The sequence below is a fragment of the Lepidochelys kempii genome, chromosome 3, assembly GCF_965140285.1.
Source record: "Lepidochelys kempii isolate rLepKem1 chromosome 3, rLepKem1.hap1, whole genome shotgun sequence".
In the NCBI taxonomy this organism is placed as follows: domain Eukaryota; kingdom Metazoa; phylum Chordata; order Testudines; family Cheloniidae; genus Lepidochelys; species Lepidochelys kempii.
In genome coordinates this window covers 9,548,523-9,567,927 of record NC_136382.1, presented here as the reverse complement: position 1 = coordinate 9,567,927, position 19,405 = coordinate 9,548,523, and the positions used below count along the sequence as shown (strand labels likewise).

Genomic DNA, 19,405 nt, shown 5'->3' with positions numbered 1-19,405 from the left:
AGGAGCTGGGAGCAAGAGGCACTAGGAGCTGACAGTGAGAACGCGGACTGTTGGAGGACTGAGGTGTACAAGCATTATCAGACACCAGGAGGAAGATCCTATGGTGAGGATAAAGAAGGTGTTGGGAGGAGGCCAGGGGGAAGTAGCCCAGGGAGTTGTAGTTGACGCACAGCTGTTCCAAGAGGCACTCTAGACAGCTGCATTTCACAGGGCCTGGGCTGGAACCTGGAGTAGAGGGTGGGCCCGGGTTCCCCCCAAATCCTCCCAACTCTGGTCAAACACCGGAGGAGTCAACCTGGACTGCGAATTCAGAAAAAAGGCCAAGCTGAGGGCTGCCGTGAAGCTCCAAGGCAAGCAAATCCGCCAATAAGCGCAAGACCCACCAAGGTAGAGCAGGAACTTTGTCACAAAAGGTAAAAAGCTAATTCCACTGGATTTAGAGCCAATGATGGTATGGTATAGCTTGAAAAGAAATTGGGGGAAAATCATAATGCTTGCCCCTCGCCCCTTGGGAAGACTGGATGAGACTTTTACCTGAAGTGTTAGGGAAGAGATTATGGTTTTATAAACTTGGGGAAAGAATAAAGGATATATGGCAAAACTTATATGGAATAATTAAAATGATGACAGCAATCCCAAAATATGCTATAAACAGAGGACACATCTTGCTCTGTAGCATGCTATTAAAAGGAGAAACAGTTTCTCAAGGAAAAAATTGAAAGTGTAAAGAACCTTTCACTAAGAATCTTTATTTAAAAAAAATATTAGCAGTGGAAAATGAGATGACCTCAGCAATGGCAGAATCTGGAGCAGCCACATAAGTAGAATATGTTGAGGCACTCCTCAGCACTTCCCCTGGATCCATGTAATTTTCATTACAGTATCTACTGGCGGGCTCTTTGTGGTAAAAAATCATGCAAAATGTACATAAATTGTTTTATAACTCATATTATTTTCTTACATAATCATGTTTTAAAGGAATCTCCAGGATCATACTGGAAATTTTCAGTTTTCTGTGTATCTGTCTAAATCCCATAAATGAATCACTACAGAGTGTGTTCCCTTTCATTCATCTAAGAGATCAGAAAAGGGCAATAAAATGATTAGGGGTATGGAACAGCTTCTGTATGAGGAGATTTTAATAAGACTGGAACTTTTCAGCTTGGGAAAGAGACAACTGAAGGAGATATGATTGAGATCTATGAAATCATGACTGGTGTGAAGAAAGTAAATAAGGAAAACACGGTTACTCATCTTCTCGTAACTGTTATTCGAGATGTGTTGTTCATGTCAATTCCAATCAGGTGACTCCCAAGCCAAAGTTTTGGAGGCAGGGTCGGAGCTTAGGTATCCACTGACTGGAGCACTGCTCTGCCAAAGGCCGCGTCATCTCTGGCCTGCTAAGTGATAGCATAATGCAATGTAAAAGTATGTATTGAAGACCATGTCGCTGCTCTGCATATTTCCTGGGTGGGAACCTGCACCAGGAATGCTGCTGAAGAAGCCTGCGCCCTGGTGGAGTGCGCTGTGAGTGGAGGGGCAGGCACCTCTGCCAGGCTGTAGCACTCCCAGATGCAGGACATGATCCATGATGAAATTCATTGAGAGGAGACTGGAAGACCTTTCATCCTGTCTGCCACAGCCACAAACAGTTGAATGGACTTCCAGAACAGTTTCGTTCGCTCAATGTAAAAGACTAGTGCTCTGCGGACATCAATGAGTGAAGCCTCTGTTCCCAACTGCTTTAGTGCGACTTAGGATAGAACACTGGGTGGAAGATGTCCCGGTTGATGTGAAATTGGGAGACAACCTTCAGGAGGAAAGCTGGATGTGGCCTGAGCTGATCCTTGTCCTTATAGAACACGGTTTAGGGGGGCGCTGATGTTAGGGCCTTGAGCTCAGACACCTCCTGGCTGAGGTTATCACTACCAGAAATGCTGCCTTGTATGACAGGTAGAACAGGGAACAAGTTGCCAGTGGTTCGAAGGCGGCCCCTTCAGTCTGGAAAGGACCAGATTGAGGTCCCAGGTCAGGACCGGTTGTTGGACGTGTGGATATAGCCCATCGAGACCTTTCAGGAAACGGCTGACCACAGGATTGGCGAAGATGGACCGGCCCTCTGCACCCATTGATGGAAGGTGGAAACGGCGGCCAAGTGAACCCTTATTGACAAAACAGACAGTCCCTGCTGCTTGAGATGGAGAAGGTAGTCCAGTATAAGTGGTATAGAGGCGAGCATCAGGGACAAATGATGCTGCGCTGACCAGATTACAAATCTCTTCCACTTGGCAAGGTAGGTAGTCCTGGTGGAGAGTTTCCTACTGCCAAGGAGAACTTGTTTAACCAGGTCCGAGCAGAAGAGCTCCATTAGGTTCAGCCATGGAGCTTCCAAACTGTGAGGTGCAACAACTCGAGGTTCAGGTGCTGGAGAAGGCCATGATCCTGAGTTATTAAGTCCGGGAGGAGCAGCAAGGTGACTGGGGCTTCCACGCACATTTCCAGGAGTGATGTGTACCAGTCTCGGTGGGGCCGGGCTGGAGCTATCAATATCACTGAAGCTTGTTCCCTCTGTATCTTGAGGAGCACCTTGTGAATAAGAGGGATAGGCAGAAATGTGTATAGGAGATGGCCTCCCCATGGGAGGAGGAAAGCATCGCAATGAAGCCCGGGCTGTGATTCAGGAAGGAGCAAATTTGGCACTTCCTGTTGCGTCGTGTAGCGAAGAGGTCTACTTGGGGAACGCCCCACCATTGGAAGATGTAGTTTGCAACATCTGGGCATAGGGACCACTATTGACATGGAATGACCTGCCAACTAGTTCTGTAATTCAGGGAGGTACGATGCTTGTAGGTGTATTGAGTGTTCTACGCAAAAGTCCCACAGCCCAAGGGCTTCCTGGCACAGAGGAGAGGAATAATAATAGAATAATAGAATATCAGGGTTGGAAGGGACCTCAGGAGGTCATCTAGTCCAACCCCCTGCTCAAAGCAGGACCAATCCCCAATTTTTGCCCCAGATCCCTAAATGGCCCCCTCAAGGATTGAACTCACAACCCTGGGTTTAGCAGGCCAATGCTCAAACCATTGTTGATATAAAACATCGCCATGGTGTTGTCTGTCATAACTGATACACATCTCCCTGTCAAGTGGGCTTGGAAAGTCTGGCATGCCAGGCGCACCACTCTCAGCTCTCTGACATTGATGTGGAGAGCGAGTTCCGCCTGAGACCAGAGGCCTTGTGTTCTGAGGTCTCCCAGATGTGCTCCCCAGCCCAAGGCTGACACGTCCATCACTAGTGAGAGGGATGGCTGAGGACTGGTAAAGGGGACCCCTGCACACACTACCTGCAGATTGAGCCACCACGGGAAGTATTCGAGGACCGGGCAAGACAGAGTCATGACCCTGTCCAAACTGTCCCAAGCCAGCCAATACACTGAGGCTAGCCACTATTGGAGAGGCTGGAGTCTGAACCTGGCGTCTTGCACCACATGGGCACAAGCGGCCATGTGTCCTAAAAGTTTCAGGCAATTCCCTGTGGTGGTGGTGGGAAACTGCCTGAGACAAATGATGTCGCTGAGGGCCCGAAACATCGCTTCTGGGAGGTATTCCCTGCCCTGTGTTGAGTCCAGTACCGCCCCTATGAACTCTATCCGCTGAACACGGGACACAGTCGATTTCCCAACGTTCAGAAGAAGGCCCAGTTCATTGAACATCATTCTTATGAAGTCGACTTGTGCCTCCACTTGAGCCTTGGAGCGGTCCTTGATCAGACAATAGTCGAGGTACGGGAAAACCTGTACCTCCTGCTGCATAGGAATGTGGCCACAACTGCTATGCACTCAGTAAACACACGAGGTGCTGCTGACAGGCTGAATGGGAGGACTATGAACTGGTAATAGTTGTTGCTCACCACAAGTCTGAGGTACTTTCTGTGGAGCGGTGTACATCACTGTATGAAAGTACGCATCCTTCAAGTCGAGGGTGGCATACCAATCCCCTGGATCCAAGGAAGGGATGATGGAGGCCGAAGAGACGATACGGAACTTGAGTTTCTTCATGAACTTGTTGAGCTCTCGCAGGTCTAGGATGGGCCTGAGCCCGCCTTTGGCTTTCAGTATTAGGAAATACGAGAAATAGAAGCCCTTGCCCTTCAGCTTCTGAGGAACTTCTTCCACTGCTCTCAGTGATAGGGGCGAGTGCACCTCCTGTATGAAGAATTGCTCATGAGAAGGGTCCCTGAAGAATGACAGGGAAGGGGGGTGCAAGGGCGGGAGGGCCAAGAATTGGAGGGAGTATCCCCTTTCTACCGTGCAATGTGATACGGGACCAAGCAGGGTAGAAAGGGGATAGTCAGGACGAGAAGGTAAGGCGGGTTGGATCCAGTCCATGCACTAGTGCGCCGTCCTCAAGCACGCCTTCAAAAGGCCTGCTTCTGGCCCAAAGACAGCTTATATTGGCCAGAGCCCTGGCCTGAATATGGGTGCAATCTCTTCCTGCCGCTCTTGTTCCTCCTCCGGGAACCATCCCATCAGTTCTGAGTTGGTAGAACCACAGAGGAGGTTACGCCCTAAAGTGCTTCCACTGTGTAGGAGTATGGAGGCCCAGCGACTTGAGGATGGCTCTCAAGTCTTTTAGGCTATGTAGCCTTTTATCCGTCTTTTCAGAGAAGAGATCCAAACCCTTAAAGGGGAGGTCCTGAATAGTCTGCTGGACTTTGTACGGCAGCCCCTTCTCATGGTTACCCCCATAGCCATAACCTGAGTAGCCTCATCAGCTCCGTCCAGCGCGGCCTGCAGTGAAGCTCGGGAAACGAGCTTGCCCTCCTCCACCAGGGCCAAAAACTCAGCACAGGAGTCCTGAGGCAGCAACTCTACAATTTTAGCCATTGCCTCGCACATATTATAGCAGTACCTTCTGACAATGGATTGCTGATTAGACATGTGGAACTGCAAGCCACCAGTGGAATAGACCTTTCTCCCGAAAAGGTTGAGTCATTTCGCCTCTCAATTCTTTGGGGAGGGACCCTGGTAGCCCTGGTGCTTGCGCTGGCTGGTAGCATCCATAACCAGGGAATCTGATGGAGGGTGGGAATATAAGTGCTCGTAGCCCCTGGACAGCACAAAATAGCATCTTTCATTGCACTTAGCTGTAGGGAGCAACAAGGCTGTGGTCTGCCACAAAGTTTTTGTGGTGTCTGCAATGGATTTTCTGAGAGGCCAGGCAATACGTGCAGGCCCGGAGGAGGTGAGGATATCCACCACTGGATCTGCGTCCTCCACTACCTCCTCCGCCTGAATGCCCAGGCCCTGGGCAACTCACCGCAGCAATTGCTGAAGAACCCTGTTGTCCTCCAGGGCTGGGGCTACAAAAGTGCCCGCCAGCGCCTCATCTGGAGAGAAAGAGGAAGAGACGCCCATAAGGAGTGCCTGCTCCCTTCTCTCCATGCCCAAGGAGTCCCGTGGGGCCTGCGGTTCCCGAGCTGGTGCCATGCCCTTCAGTGCTGAGAGTGTCGGTGCCAGGGATGAAGGTGCCGAGGTTGTCGATGCTTCTACCACTGGGGCTGGTGTAGCTGTGCCGGTTGGGATGGCGGCATAAGGGAGAGATGGACCTACTCCCGATCCTGCCGATGCTGACAGTACTGGAGAGGGTATGAATGTGGCTAAGGCCATCGACGTCACTCTGGAATGAGACCCTTGGCTCCGCCCTTGGCTTTGGTGAAAAGCCCAAGGTGTCCAAAAATGCCACTGTGCCAGGGGCTGCCATTGCGTGGGCCACACTGCCGGGTAAGATTGCCGGTCTCGTGTTGACCTAGACCGTCTACTCCTGCTCCTAAGAGAACGATAGGAGTCCGACTCCGAGGTCTCTGAAAAGGAGGACCACAAAGGAGCGGTACATCGAGGCACTGACAGTCCATGCCGAGGGCTCGGGGACCGATGTGGCTGCTGGATCTCTTCTGGTGCCGGGGCATGGCACACCAGGGATGGAGACCACCGGGGCATCATGGCGGGCTTTCCCTTTGACAGTGCCGGGGGAGCAACTGGTGCTGACAACCTATCCCATCTAGGTGGGGAGAACAGTGCCAGGAAATGGAGCAAGTCCTTGGCTGCCTCGAACACCTCCAGGGTTGATGGGAGGTGCAGCTCTCAACTTGGCCTCAGAGAGAAAGGATGATCTGGACTCAACCGCCCTTCCACAAGGACAGGAGTTGACATGACCATAAGGCCGAGTTAGTGTGGCCCGACTCAGGTCTCACAACAGCTGGCTCCTTGGACCTAGCCAGGGGAGAACAACCCCTCTGCGGCCTCTTCTTCTTCTGTGGCACCAGCGATTGAGACCAGTGCCTGCCTGCGGCATGTGAGCCGCAAGTGGAGCCAAGGTGGTGCCGAGAGTCCTTGGTCAAGTCCTTACGCGGCACCAATCCCTGTGCCGATGGTGCCGCAGCACTTTGTACCGAGGAGGCGGTACTCGGTGCAGGGTCCACCGACCCAGGGTCAGACTGGGAGTGGAGTGCAGTTTCCATTAGTAGGATCTTCGGGCGCCAATCCCCATCTTTTAATGTCCTGGAACAAAACCCCCTACAGATCCTACAGCGATCCTTTTGATGGCTCTTCCCCAAACTTTTCAAACATGAAGTGTGAGGATCGCAGTCTTTCCACAGACTTCACAGGCTTTGAAGCCTGGAGACCACAGCATGCCCCAGTGTTGGGAGAGCGCTGGAGGGGGAAATCCCCCCAAAGGAAACTTAAGAACTAAACCTAAGTACCTACTAACTACTTAACTAACACTAGAACTACAAAAAGACTAATGAGTAACAATATACAGACTGTCAAATGCGCTTGTCAAGACAAGAGCAAGGGGAAGTTCCAGCTAACCATCACTGGCGGAAAGAAAGAACTGAGGGGGTGGAGGGTCAGCAAGGCCCTATACTGAGCGTCATGAAGACACCACTCCAGGGGATGCCCAGACTGACCCGACAGATGCTGATCGGGGAAAAATATTCCAGCCGCCATGCACACACACACACACCTGATTGGAATTGACATGAGCAAGCACTGGAAGAAAAAGTGTTATTTACTCCTTCTCATAACACAAGAACTAGCTCAGGGGTGGGCAAACTTTTTGGCCCAAGGGCCCCACCTGCGTATGGAAATTGTATGGCGGGCCATGAATGCTCAAGAAATTGGGGGTTGGGGTTTGGGAGGGAATGAGGGCTCTGGCTGGGACTTCAGGCTCTGGGATGGGGCCAGAAATGAGGAGTTCAGGGTGCAGGAGGGGGCCCCAGGCTGGGGCAAGGGGGTGGGGGAGGTGAGGGCTCCTGCTTGGGGGGACGGGCTCTGAGATGGGACTGGGTATGACAGGTTGGGAGTGCAGGAGGGTACTCCGGGCTGGGACCGAGGGGTTTGGAGGGCGATCAGGGCTGGGAGAGGGGGTTGGGGCACGAGAGGAGGTCAGGGTGCAAGCTCCGGGCGGCGCTTACCTCAAGCAGCTCCTGGAAGCAGCGGCACGTCCGCCCTCTGGCTCCTACATGGAGGCACAGCCAGGTGGCTCTTCACACTGCCCCGTCCACAGGTGCCATCCCTGCAGCTCCCATTGGCCTCGGTTCCCAGCAAAGTTGGGAGTTGCGGGGGCAGTGCTTGGAGCAGGAGCAGTGTGTGGAGCCCCGTCTGCCCCTATATGTAGGAGGTGGCGGGAGGACATGCCGCTGCTTCCGGGAGCCGCACGGAGCCACAGCACATGCAGAGCAGAGCAAGCCCCCAACCCTGCTCCCTAGCTGGAGCACCAGAGAGAGGCAAGCCCCAGATTCCGCTTCCCGACAGGAGCTCAAGGGCCGGATTTTAAAAAATGAAGAGCTGGATGTGGCCCCCGGGCCATAGTTTTCCCACCCCTAAACCAGGAGGCACCAAATGAAATCAATAGGCAGCAACTTTAAAACAATCAAAAGGAAGTATTTCTTCACACAATGCACAGTCAGTATGTGGAATTCTTTGGCAGAGGATTTTGTGAAGGCCAAGACTATAACAGGGTTCAAAAAAGAACTAGAGAAGTTCATGGAGGAGAGGTACATCAATGGCTATTAGCCAGGATGGGCAGGGATGGTGTCCCTAGCCCCTGTTTTCCAGAAGCTGGGAATGGATGACAGGAGATGGATCACTTGATGATTACCTGTTCTGTTCATTCCCTCTGGGCATCTGGCGTTGGCCACTGTCAGAAGACAGGATACTGGGCTACATGGACCTTTGGTCTGACCCAGTATGGCCGCTCTTATGTTCTTATCAGTGTGGAAATGGTACATGCATATGTAAATTTTAAAAAATCAGAATCAGGCCTTTATGGCCCAGTTCCGCTCTCATACCACTTTTACTATAGGGCAGTTCCATTGACTTCAAAGGAGTTACTCTTGGTTTAACTCGTATATATAAGTGAGATCAGATTCATGCCCTTTACAGTATAACAGGTGACCATGTTGTATGGAATATTATGAGTGTCTCTGCTTGTAATTTAATAACAGAAATCAAATCCTACTTAAACCCTAATTCCCACCTCCATCCCTTAAGAGTTTTACGTCGAGGAATTATGCAGTTCAAGATACAATATATATTGAGAAAGTCAAATTAAATACAAGCTGTTCATTTAAAATCAAGTTATTAAAAGTCATGCAACTAATAATTAAATAAGAGGTTTTAGATATCTACTACTATAGTGAAATTATACAGAAGGCTCTAAATTATAGTGTAGAATTAAAATAAAATCTAAAAGTGATGAAGCATGTCAAACTCCTAACACAATTTTAATTTTCATGCAAAACCATCAGTTTTACAAGAACAGCCATTTCCTTCTTTGTACCGCTTGTAAGTTAGGCTGATCAAGTTATGGACGTGAGGGCAGGTTGTTTGTGTTTTGTTCTTACAAGAACTTATATAAAGTATTTAGAGAGAAGTGTTTTTATATGAGACAAAATTCCCCATTTATTTTTTAAATAAAACTTAGGTAGACATAAGAAAGCTACAATGGTGCATATCTCGTTTTGAGAACACAAATGTATTTACTAAAGATCATAAAGATAAATAATGTTTTTCTAAACTACAGCAAACACTTTGAAAAGTATAACCCGCCTATTAATAAACGTTAACCTTTGCAAAAATATTTTTAATGGATTGTGACAGGACCACATAATGTAAGGCCTGAGGTATCCATTTGTGAAATTGTATAAGCATTTAGAAGTTGAACAAGGTTATTCTTCTAATACTCAGCGCTTCCTCTGAAAAAACTGATAGAAGGGTTTTAAAAAAAAAAATCTTGTACAGGATATGTACCAAAAAGTTTACATTTTAAAATACAATAAATGATGAAACAGGATAATATTTGAGACTGCATACTATTTCTAAGAAATACAAGGAGAAATGTAGGTCAGTATATGATGTATGACAGTTAAACTTAAGGTGTTTCTCCAATTGTAAACTTACATGCTGAGACATCTTTGTTTCCATAATCACATCACATGTTACTGTTTGCACAGGAATGAACAATGTACTGTCTTACTACACCACAAGCAAAACAGAACTCATGCAAACATTTCCTTTCTAATGAATGTCAGTTTGTCATCTATGGCTGGACACACATTTTAATAAATATCTGTTGAGTACAACATGTTTAATAATCTATAATGACAAGGTTGTTATTTTTATAATCCCAAGAAACCAACGGATGGAAATACTTATTTAGAAGAACATTAATATACAAAGTAAAAGGGGTCCGTAAAACTTATTTTAATTTTACCAGCATCTAATTGTTGTTTATCTTTAATATCTTTTAATAAGATTCATTTGTGTAATAAATCCTTGACACAGCTTGCTATGAAACCATTTTAATGTACTAGTCAAAAACCTAAATTCTTCTATATATATACAAAATCTAATTTTCAGCATCTTAAATTCACAAGCCCGAGTGCACCTTTCAAACAAAAAGCACAGATCCTGTTAAAATCTTTCATAGAGATTGCAATGTCTAGTGCTCACATGAATGTGACTTTTGGATTTTTACTTCCCCCCAAAATATATACAAAGAAAAGGGAAAATTACTCTTATAGAATATCAGAATATGTGAATCTTACAGATTGAACAATCTTTCTTTAAAGACAGCAAAATACTTACTATAAATGAAGATGATCCATAAAAATCTATGGTTTACAGTTACTCTCTGAAACAATGCTGATTGTCAGAGTAGAAGTAGTATAATCCAACCATGTCCAGGCCTAATAGGCAATATATCAGTATTTGTTGCTATCAAATTATAAAAAGGTGTCTGTCTCACTGAAAATCCAGGTACTTTTTGAGAGAACAAACAAATGATTTTCAAGTCTTTAAATTTATTGAAATCGTAAGGGATCCCGGCTTCAGTCATCAATTAATTGTTTAATCCGATCATAAGAAAAGGACTAAATTTTTTTCACAAGTTATCAAACATAAATATTTTAACTACAAACCAAAGTTTGCTTATCCAGTGTAATCAGTTCAAATTCAATTCTCTATCATCCTCAAACCATTCCTCAATTGACAGAAGTGAATTCTTCTCCATCTCTTATCATTTCTTCCTTGTGTAGAGAATTCACTAATCTCGCACATCCTTTATTAATATACACTAAAATGTTGTAGAGCAACAACAAAATGACCATGCTCACATTTCTTGCTTGCCCTTCAGGAGTAGTCTGGGTGTCTTCAGCTTGCCCTGCTGGTCTTCAGTGTTGTCACTAATTGCTGGGAGATGTAGTTAGGACAGCATGAAGCAGCAGAAATGAATGCTGTTGCTTTAAGAGCACATTTTCTTTTACACTAAGATAAAACAACTTTGTCTCTACTCTTACTTCACTGCTGGGTCAGATGAAATCTTAAAGAAGGCTCCTTTAAAAGTTAATGTCTGTAGCATATATGAAAAAGGCTGAAATTTCCATTCTGAATGAATTCCGAAGGAGGTCAGATTTGGTTTTAAAGCAGATTTATGTTCATGACAACTTTTTTGCAAAAAATTAAAAATTATTCCTTTTATTTAGAAATTCCTTTTATAATCTTCCAAATTACTCCTGTCTCCCTTACAATTTAATCCTACATACAAAAATCAGATACCATATTTCCCATATGTATGCACAGACATTGTGAAGGCATCATTAAAAAAGGCTTTTATTTCCCTTAACACTGGTGACTGAACATCATTTAATGTACCACCACTTCCAAATAGCCCAACAGACTTAAAAGCCTTCTGAGTTTGAAAACCAGAAACTTCTGAGTTTTTCTGTACCCCAGGACGGTTTTCTTTCTTGAAGCTCAAGCCGAGAAAGCAGACAAAAGAAGCTGATTTGACTGAGCTGTGCCAAGTCTTGCCTTATTTTTCTTTCCTCAGCTCTCGCTCTCTCTCACTCTCAGCATGGCAACCTTCCCAAGCAGCCTTGGCGGCGCTCCAGCTTGTGCCAGTCTGTCTGAGTTCTTATTTCCAAAAGATGCCCTTTGCAGATCAATTAATATATTTAAAAACAGGAAACTGTAGATCAGCAACCAAATCCTGGCATCAGCAACCACTTCATCTGCCAAATCGCCTTATAGATTTCATGGTTTCTTACCTTTTCAAATGGTTATAAACATTTCTACTCAGCGATCGTGGAGTACTGGAAGCCATTCACTGTTCAGTGATAAGAAATCTGTTCTCTAAAAATGTCTGCATGCGACACATGAACAACCTGCAGTAAATCAAGATTCTTTTGAAGGAGGGTGTTTGTACATTTTCAATAAGTGCCAAATACTACTTGGGCTTTCCTTTTCTGCTACCGAGACTCATGGGAAGATTTCAAGAATGGGAGCATACAGATTTAAAATAAGACCTGTGTGCCCAAGTCACTCACTCACATTTTAACTTTCTAAAATTTCACTGTGAAAGCTAGTGGCTCTTACCAGTAGACCCATTTTTAGGAATCAGCTGAAAATTAAAATTAAATCTGTTCCCAATTGTCTACCGCAAGACAAAGAGGTTTAGCAAACTGCACACATTTCAAGATGGGAGGGAAAAGTAACTTTTTAACTTAAAACTTTAAGTTCCTGTTATAGGATTCATAAGAGAAACTACTGAGTATTCAAAAACGACAAGGAGTCCAGTGGCACCTTAAAGACTAACAGATTTATTTGGGCATAAGCCCAGTGGTTTTTTACCCACGAAAGCTTATGCCCAAATAAATCTTTTAGTCTTTAAGGTGCCATTGGACGCCTTGTTGTTTTTGTGGATACAGACTAACACAGCTACCCCCTGATACTTGAGTATTCAAAGTTCATTTGAATGGAAAATTTATCCATATATTGCAATCCTTTTTAAAATTTAACAAGTTCCATTAGGAGCTATAAACAATAGGAGTTTGTTTACTTGAGAAAATCACAGCAATAGTCTTCTCTCTCATTTATAACCTATCTGCCAAAGCAAAAAGTGAACTTTTTTTTTAAATAGGTACTTACCTTAATGAACACAGTAAATTTATGCAGAAAATATGCTTTCCTAAATGTATCAACGATGAACTATGCTCACTAGCTCAACGGATGCAACTTTCTCTTTTTCTTAAGAAAGAGCGCCAGTCTCAAGTCCTAAACATTTTGTGACCTAGTTACTTGAGAAACGTCACTCCCTATGCAATATTTCCAAAGCTGTGATTAGTGGAGGCAATTCAACAGGAGACCCTTTGGTTCAAAAAGGAAGGATTTGTTGACAGGACATTAGTCCTTCAGGCCATTCACCCTAAGGGACAAAGCAGGTTCCAAGGTTATGTCTACACTGCAGCTGGGAGTGAGCCTCACAGCCCGGGTAGACAGAGTCACGCTAGCCGAGCTCAAGCTGGCACATTGAAAATAACAATGTGGACGTTCCAGCTTGGGCTCTGAAGCCTAAGGAGGGTGGGTGGGCTTGAGAGACTGAGCTTTTGCCCAAGTCAGAACATCTATATTGCTATTTTAGCATGCTATTTTGAGCCCCTCTAGTGCAAGTCTGCCTACCTGAACTGGAAGTCTCATTTGCAACTGCAGTGCACACATGCCCTTAGTTTGCTAAAACCCAGATTTCTTTAACCTTTCAGCCATGCTGCAGAGCTCACCTCTTCTCAGAGACCTTTTGGGAGAGGGTAGGTTGATGGGCTGGTGAGAAGGATGTGGAGGACTGAGGTGGAAGTTTTACAAGGTAACCTCATGTGCAACTTTTTAGAACTTTGTACCAGATTTTTTTTATTTTTAAATTTGTGAAGCTCCAAAACAATACAGATTCATAGAATCATAGAAATGTAGGACTGGAGGGACCTCAAGAGGTCATCAAGTCTAGCATCCTGGGCTGAGGCAGGACCAAGTAAACCTAGACCTTCCCTGACAGGTGTTTGTCCAGACTTTTCTTAAAAATCTCCAATGATGGGGATTCCACAATCTCCCTTGGAAGCTTATTCCAAAACTTAACCATCCTTATGGTTAAAAAACTTCTGCTAATATCTAACCTAAATCTCCCTTGCTGCAGATTAATCCAGTTACTTCATGTTCTACCTTCAATGAACACAGAAAACAATTGATCCTCATCCTCTTTATAATAGCCTTTAACAATTGATTTTTTTAAAAATCAGGTCCCCTCTTAGGCTTCTTTTCTCAAGACTAAACATTCCAAGTTTCTTTAACCTTTCCTCTTAGGTCTGGTTTTCTTTAAATCACTATAATTTTTACATTTCTCCTCTGGATTCTCTCCACTTTGTCCACATCTTTCCTAAAGTGCGGCACCCAAAATTGGACACAATACTCCAGCTGAAGCCTCACCAGTGCTGCACAGAGTGGAACAGTTACCTCTTGTGTCTTATATACAACACTTCTGTTCATATATCCCAGAACGATATTAGCCTTTTTTACAACTGCATCACACTGAATCAAATTCAATTTATGACGCCACTATAACCCTCAGATCCTTTTCAGCAGTATTACACATCTAGCCAGTTATTCTCTATTTTGTAGTTGTGCATTTGATTTTTCCTTCCTATCGTTATTGAATTTAAACTTTGTTGATATCACATCAATCATCCAATTTGTCAAGGTCGTTTTGAATTCTAATCTTGTCCTCCAAATGCCAACAACCTCTCCCAGGTTGGTGTCACCTGCAAATTTAATAAGCATACTCTCCACTCCATTACCAAGTCACTGATGAAAATATTGAATAGTACCAGGCCCAGGACTGATCTCTGAGGAACCCCACTAGATAGGCCTTCCCAGTTTGACAGAGAACTATCGATAACTACTCTGAGTATGGTCTTTCAACCAGTTGTGAGCTCACTTTATAGTAATTTCATCTAGACCACATTTCCCTCGTTTACTTAAGAGAATGTCATATAGGACTGTCAAAAGCATTACTAAAATCAAAATCTATCACATCTACTATTTCCCCCCCATTCACTAGGCCAGTAACCCTGGCAAAGAAGGAAATTAATTTGGATTGGCATGATTTCTTCTTGACAAATCCATGCTGGCTGCTCTTAATAATCCTATCCTTCTCCACGTGCTTACAAACTGATTGTTTAATAATTTGTTCAAGTATTTTTCCAGGCATCAAAGTTAGGCTGACTGGTCTATAATTCCCTGGGTCCTCTTTGTTCCCCTTTTTAAAGATATGTACTACAGTTGCCCTTCTGCAGTCATCTGGGACCAAGCCTGTCCTCCAAGAGTTCACAAAGGTAATTGCTAATGTATTCAAGATTGCTTCAGCTACTGCCTTAAGTATCCCAGGATGAATTTCATCAGACCCTGCTGAACTGAATACATCTAACTTATCTAAATATTCTTTAACTTGTTCTTTCCTTATTGTGGCTTGTGTACCTTCCTCCTTGTATTTAATATTAATTGTGTTGAGTATCTTGTCACCATCAACCCTTCCAGTGAAGACTGAAGCAAAATAGGCATTAAACACCTCAGCCATCTTGATGTCTCTCCCTCCATTAAGTACGGGGCCTATACTTTCCTCTGTCTTTCTCCTGCTCCTAAATATTTAAAGAATATTTTCATATTGCCTTTTATGTCTCTTGCTAGGGGTAGGTCAATTGGTGTGCTGACACTTCTACTTAGTTAACTAACTGGGATTGTTTCATTCTTTATGTTATGCTCCTTGCCCACCATTTATGTCTTATCCACCAGTTCTCATCTCATTGTATGTATAGGTTGTAAGATCTTTTGGAAAGGAACTATTTTTATTGTATGTGTGTACAATGCCAAGCACAAAGATCTACTGATCTGATCCTCCAGGTGCAACCATAGTAACAAACAGCAATAACTTGAGAATGAAGCTATAAAATATAAAGAAGTAATAATTAAATACTATATAGAATCTTTTTTTAGAAACCCAAAACTCTCCAGTGGGAAAAAATAAAATTATACAGCAACTAAAACAATATGGAGGGATCAGTTTCCTGAAAATGTCTCCCAGATCTCTTGCCTTTTCTTTCATAGAAGATAAGAACATAAGAATGGCCATACTGGGTCAGACCAAAGGTCTATCCAGCCCAGTATCTTGTCTACTGACAGTGGCCAACACCAGGTACCCCAGAGGGAGTGAACCAAACAGGTAATGATCCATCCATCTCCACCCTCTGACAAACAGAGGCTAGGGACACCATTCCTTACCCATCTTGGATAATAGCCATTAATGGACATAACCTCCATGAATTTATCTCATTCTCTTTTAAACCCTGTTATAGTCCTTGCCTTCACAACCTCCTCAGGCACGGAGTTCCACAGGTTGACTGTGCGCTGTGTGAAGAAGAACTTCCTTTTATTTGTTTTAAACCTGCAGCCCATTAATTTCATTTGGTGGCCCCTACTTCTTATATTATGGGAACAAGTAAATAACTTTTCCTTATTCACTTTCTCCACACCACTCATGATTTTACATACCTCCATCATATCCCCCCCCCCCAGTCTCCTCTTTTCCAAGCTGAAAAGTCCCTGCCTCTTTAATCTCTCCTCATATGGGACCCGTTCCAAACCCCTAATCATTTTAGTTGCCCTTCTCTGAACCCTTTCTAATGCCAGTATATCTTTTTTGAGATGAGAAGATCACATCTGTACGCAGTATTCAAGATATGTGTGTACCATGGATTTATATAAGGGCAATAAGATATTCTCCATCTTATTCTCTATCCCTTTTTTAATGATTCCCAACATCCTGTTTCCTTTTTTGACTGTCGCTGCACACTGCGTGGACGTCTTCAGAGAACTATCCAGTATGATTCCAAGATCTCTTTCCTGATTAGTTGTAGCTAAATTAGCCCCCATCATATTGTATGTATAGTTGGGATTATTTTTTCCAATGTGCGTTACTTTACATTTATCCACATTAAATTTCATTTGCCATTTTGTTGCCCAATCACTTAGTTTTGTGAGATCTTTTTGAAGTTCTTCACAGTCTGCTTTGGTCTTAACTATCTTGAGAAGTTTAGTACCATCTTTATGTATAAGCTTTATGTTTGCAATGAAGAAATTGATAGTGCTAAAAAATTAAGTCCCTTATATATCAACAAGCCAGGCAATGTAGCTTATGAAAGCAACAGATGTTTAACTATCGGCGTTTAAAACATGTAGAGTTCAGGCCAAGATTTGAAGAGGCAATAGTAGAACTTCCCAATGCTTTTCCAAACAGCCCTCCAACAACTTTAAAATACATTTCTATCTGGAAATTTTGTACATTCTATGATTACAAATAACACCTAAGATCACTATAACTGGAACAAGTTAGAAAAATATATTTTTTCTTTCTTATTTTCACTTTCTTTACTTTGTACACTTGACAGCACTTTGAATATAGTAAGTCAGTTTTCCCCTTGCTGAAAAGGCCCTCAGAAATATCACTGGGGAGTAAAAAGATGTCATATAAAAAATTGCTAATGGAATTATTTTTTAAAAGGTCACACTGCTTAAAGGATGCTCCATTAGAAACTGATATTTTTTTAAGTAGTCAATTTCAAAAAATTCAAACTGACAACATACTTTTCATGTGCTTGCCATACGTTAATATTTTATGGCAGAGATTAACAATTCTATGCTTTATTATGCTTTCTGAAAGCAAGGAAAAGTCCTCTAAGTGTATAACTTAGCAGAAAAATGCTTTGCTAAAATGTTAAACTATGCTCCTTGCTCTGTCAGCTTAAAGACTATCTCTGGCTTTTATGGTAATATTTTATATCCAAAGATGTATTGCTATAAATGTAATGGACCCAGTCTGCAAAAGTCACTTCTTTTTGTGTATGCACAAATTTTCACATGCAGTTTTCAAGCAACAGGTGATAACTGATTCCAGTATCCTGTGTGTACAGGGATTAATTTTTTTAAAGTGCACATGCAAAAGGAGTCGAGTTGAGGTCCTTCAAAAAATCAGGCCCAAAAGATTATTAAGTACTATATTTTGAGCTAGACAAAAAAAAGATAGGTGTGTGCCTAATGCTCACAAGCCAAACAGATTAAACTGTGCATGTGCAGACAGAGTGCTCAAGAGAGGTACTAGCTAGCCATGTCTCTTAGGACCTACAAAGCTCATGGGGATGAGTTATAGCCATTGAACCTGAGCAACACCCAGGCACTGTAAATTTGAACCCTTGACAGAAAGCTGAAAGTGAAACCTAGACATGTTGCTACAATCTGTCTCTGTCAAAGATTATTTTTATTTTATTTTAGGGAAATGAAATCTGAGTACAGCAGAAAAATTCAGAAGGCATTCAAACTTTTTTCTAAAAATAAAATAAAATAAAAAGGGAAATCCTTCCTGGGAAGGAAGGGGAAGTTAGGGGGAAGCGAAGAGGAGAGAGGTTGGAGCGGCAGCAAGAAGAAAGAGGGGACAGGTGGTATGGGAAGGGCAGAGGACAACTCAGGTCAGAGGGAGATGATAAGGATTAGAGTGAATGGAGGGACTGGACTCCGGAGGGTTGACCTGGAGGTGGCTGGCAGGGCAAAATGGAGAGGATTGTGGGCAGGGGACATCTCACCTTCTCCTCTCTCATGAGTGTGCCAGATCTGGGGGGGAACTGCCTCACGGGGGGTGTCTGAGCCCTTCTCCCTGCCCCTCCGCATGTGATCTGGGTGGCCCTGTCTCCCTAGGGGTGTCTGAGCCCCTCTCCCTGCCCCCTCATCCTGTGCATGTGCCAGGCCTTCTCCCTCTCTGCTTCCCATGTGAACCAGGATCTAGGGAAGACCTGCTCTTCTGGGTGGGGAGCTAGGAACAGGCATGCTGGGAGCGTGCACAAAGAACACACTGCTGGGGCTGGTGAGAGGAGTTGAGAACACCCACTGAGATGAATTTCAGCAGTTCACATGTCTCACTGCTATGTTTCAGGCTGTATTCTTCTCCATGGGGTGCTCTCGTTCAGTTGAGAAAATCATCTTGAGATGAGTGGACTACTTCACACCTCTCAGAGCCTCCTGTGCTTTCAGGATTGTTCTGTGCTGAGGATCTGGTTATAGCAAACCAGGTGCTGATGATTAATTTCATACAATGTTATAGTGGCACACCAGCTCTACTACAGTTAAAATTGAAAACACTTTGCTGTCTAAAGGTTGATTTTTCAAAGTGCTCTAAAATCCATCAGATTGTCTTGAAATTTGCTGTCCCTCATGGGGTGCTAGGGCTGGTGAGCCAAACATGTGGTCACTTGAACAAGAGGTTCCCAAGATACAGCCTCTCTCCAGCTTTTCTTATTAGTTCATAGATTCTATCAACTGTTTTGCACACATGTGGCTTCTAAAGTGCTGATGGTTAGTGGGACAGAAAGGAAAGGGTGAGGTGAAAATGGTGGTGGTAGGGAGCTATATGTTGCAGGGGATGATGTGGGAGGTGTGGAAAAGGAGAGAGGCACACCAGTCTTTTCTCACATGCTTCAATTATTGTAACCAATATGTCATAAAACTGTCAAATGTTTGGGACACAGATCATGTTGGAGATTTTCTCACCGGCCCTATTAGCAACTACACACACCAAACATTTCAAAGCATGACCATTATTCCCATTCCATAATAACAAAGCATGGGGGAGGAAGGGCGGAAGGGGCAGTGTGCTTACAAACTGCATAGCCACCATGTGGCCTAGTAGAGAGAATAGCAGACTGAGACTCAGAAAACCTGAGCTCTATTCCCTGCTCACCTACTGGCCTGCTGGGTGACCTTGACCAAGTCTCCTCACCTCTCTCTGTCACAGTTTCCCTCCTTAATAAAGTTCTTTGAGACCCACTGATGAGGAGCACTATGTAAGAGACAGGTATTCTCATCATTTGGCCACAATAACATCTCAACTGCCCACATACATTGTAACTACAACTGCCTAAATGACCACTAAATCATATCAAAAACATTTTGTTTCTGATCACTAACAAAAAACTT

The 19,405-nt window shown here is 44.0% G+C and overlaps 1 protein-coding gene across 3 annotated transcripts in view; it reads right to left on the bottom strand.

The window, feature by feature from the left end:
* Positions 1–19,405, bottom strand: part of MSRA (methionine sulfoxide reductase A) — a 450,230-nt gene that overhangs the window by 400,324 nt on the left and 30,501 nt on the right. Inside the window, exon 2 of one of the 3 annotated variants that reach the window (XM_073335660.2) lies at positions 10,678–10,753. The exons of 1 other annotated variant lie outside the window; for it this stretch is intronic. The gene's annotated coding sequence lies outside the window, so the exon portion shown is untranslated. One more of the 3 variants, XM_073335662.2, reaches the window with a different exon arrangement.